The sequence below is a fragment of the Nannobrachium achirus genome, assembly GCF_963921795.1.
Source record: "Nannobrachium achirus genome assembly, chromosome: 7".
NCBI classification, from domain to species: Eukaryota; Metazoa; Chordata; class Actinopteri; order Myctophiformes; family Myctophidae; genus Nannobrachium; species Nannobrachium achirus.
This window is the reverse complement of record NC_137816.1, coordinates 26,381,679-26,384,976: the sequence shown is the minus strand read 5'-3', so window position 1 is coordinate 26,384,976 and position 3,298 is coordinate 26,381,679.

The following is a 3,298-nucleotide window of genomic DNA, read 5'->3' as shown; positions in this document are numbered from 1 at the left end:
GAGTCATGTTTGCATGTTTGGTATTGTAACAGCGTATTCCAATATTAACCTGCGGGCCACATTAAGTGAGGGTGGGGGCCGCATGTGGCGCCCGGGCCGCCAGTTGCCCATATGCCTTATATGATATGCCACAAAATTGGGACTCCAGGTTGAAAAGTGGTTAAATGAACAGTCAGATTTCATGGTGGTACCTTTTCTCTCCTACTGAGACAAACAGGGGGGCATAAGAGTCATGTGTGGTAAACCTGAGCCTATAGAAAGACAGACTGACAGAGTAATGACGGAGCAGCACAGACAGACAGAGACAGAGGAAGGGACAGACAGACAGACAGACAGACAGACGGACGGACGGATGGATGGATGGCAGCTATACCTTTAGCAACATTCCTGTGTTGCACAGACTGGGCTCATTGTGTGGTATGTGTGGGAACGACTGAACACTTCCTTCAAGAGCGATTAACAGGAAACTCAAGATGCTGGATCACTGGATCACTGACCCTTCTCATGTTCACATCATCAAGCTAACCTACTCCCTCCCCCCACTCATCTATACACACACACAAAGCTCTTATCTCCATATTTTCATTTCATTTCATCTGTGTGTGTGTGTGTGTGTGTGTGTGTGTGTGTGTGTGTGTGTGTGTGTGTGTGTGGTTTTTTTTTTGGGGGGGGGGGTGTAAATGAACACCTACCTACTTGATCATACTACACAGCGTCACACAAAAGCATCAGAAGTAGCAGATCTACAAGCTCGAAACATGGCGCAAAGCCTTGTTTTGACCTTTTTTTTATTTGAATCCTGAAAAGTAACAGTTTTGGACATTTGAGGTTTCCAACCGACAAAAACTATTTGCACGTGCACATACTTTACAGCTGAAAGTAGGCTATAATACAATTCTGAGGTACTTTTACTTTACTTATTTCCATATTTCTTTTATACTTGTACTCCACTTCATCACAGATGCAAATATTGTACTCCACTAACAATTATTTGACAGGTTTAGATACTTTTCAGATTAATTATTAAAGGAATATTTATTTATACTTCAGCTGTTCGGAAATTGCTGATCTACAGAGCTTGGAAATGATTTAGTATGAAAATCTCCAGCTCATGTATGTCTATCTTCTGTCTGTCACTCTTCTGACATCACAATGACACCTCATCCCAGCTCAGCAGAAGGATATAGCTGACCTGTTCTGACACCACAATGATGTTGCAAATTAATTCAGTCCTTGTCCCTTTTATGCCCATATATGGAGTTCCCGGATGTCATCAATATCATCCCAGCTCAGCAGAAGGATATAGCTGACCTGTTCTGACATCACAATGATGTTGCAAATTAATTCCGTCCATGTCCCTTTTATGCCCATATATGGAGATCCCTATGTCATCAATATTAAGCCCATGTGCCTTTACAGTGCGTCGCGTGACACCTCACCCCAGCTCATCCATATTTGGGAAAATATGGGCAAATTTTGTCCAACTTAAACAACCAACCGCAACGGGAGTCACACTTGCAAATTAATTTCATCCTTGTCCCATTATGCCCATATATGGAGATCCATGATGTTATCAATATTAAGCCCATATCTGGTCTCATGTGGTCTATGACATCAAACATATTATGTCAGACGTCAGTCATCTCCATATTTGGGAAAAAACTGACACATTTTGTCCAACTTAAACAACCAATCAGGTCTGTGCATTTTGTTGGTCAAAGTTGATCCCATTAGTCTAGAAGCAGACTAGATAATGGGTGAGGTTGCTTCTCGCCCCCCCCTTATGGCGTCTTACTGGTGTACAGTGTGGCCTACACACACACACACACACACGCACACGCACGCACGCACACACACACACACACACACACACACACACACACACACACACACACACACAACGCACATAAACGCAACATAGAACTATGCTCTCTATACAGCAGAACAATAGGCCTATGCTGTAATCAAAGGGGAACAACAGTCCAAAGTCCACCGCAGTCCAAAACATAACGGCCTGTTGACAGCATGTCATTTACACATGTCCACATGAAACCCTGTCTGACAGTGATGTATGCACTGTTTTTATCTCATCTCTATCTGATCACGGTGGGTCTTTTATGAAGCCATCTTTAGTTCAAATAGTTTGTGGGATGTTGTCACAAGGCCCACCTGTTGCCTTTTAGCAGACCTATTCTGCCATCTAGTGGTAGAAATAACTCATTTGATATTCTAAACTATGACTATCAAGTGTTACCCATGGTCATGGAGTCAGTTTCCTGACTTTATTTCCTTTAGTCTTAATGACAGTAACTTCTACTACCGTCTACACTTCACCTCCCCAGCAGCAGCAAAGTGCAAAAGTGAACGACAAATCTGTTGACAGACAGCTATCTGTAGCCTACTGCACAAGCCTTTTTTTCCCTTTTACATATTGATTGTATAAGAGATTTCAGAGATTGGTCATTTGATCTACTCTGGCTGAGTCTGGCTTCTCTAGCTAGAGGCAATAATATAAATCTTACAACCATTTTTTTTTTTTTATGTGCCAACTGTTTAATAATACACACATCATCTGCTATGTGTGAAGTCTAGATTTAACCACGTGTCACCTGCTGTTGTCACTAGTGCCCAAAATGTCCATTTGAAAGAGGCAAACTGTTGTTTACAGTAATGGGACAATTTTTAAACCAAATTTCAAACTTTTTGGGATGAATAAACTAGTGCTCAAAATAGCAGATCTACAAGCTAAATCTGCTATTTTTGAAAGTTTGGGAAATATATATAAAATATACAGAGTATGACAGCACCAATCTGTGATTTGCAACAGCATAAAATGATCCTTCCCACACAATTTGTCCTAACAATCTGTGTAGAATTGTTTTGCCATTATAAACCTACTAGAGAAAACATGCCTGAAAACATGTAAAATGTCTCTTAATAAATTTTTTGCCCTTGCCAATCATATATATTCTTTTAACCCCTTCCCATCCTCATTCGTCCTTCCACTTTCTGTATTTCCCGCGTTATATTTGTTTCCCAATTCCGGGTTCCAGTTCCTCTTTCTCTCTCTCTCTCTCTTTCACTCTTTTTTTCTTTTAACAATAACACACAATATAAATAATCCTTTAGAGAGCCAAGATAAAGACATGTTGGGAGCTAGATGACTGAAATCACCTTTCAGTGAAAACGTGTGTAGCATTGGAGTGGTGGCTGGAGAGGCCGAGATGGTTGTGAAACAGATCGTCAATTTGTCAAAACGAAATAACTCAAAATCAATAAGACACACTTGTGTACAAAG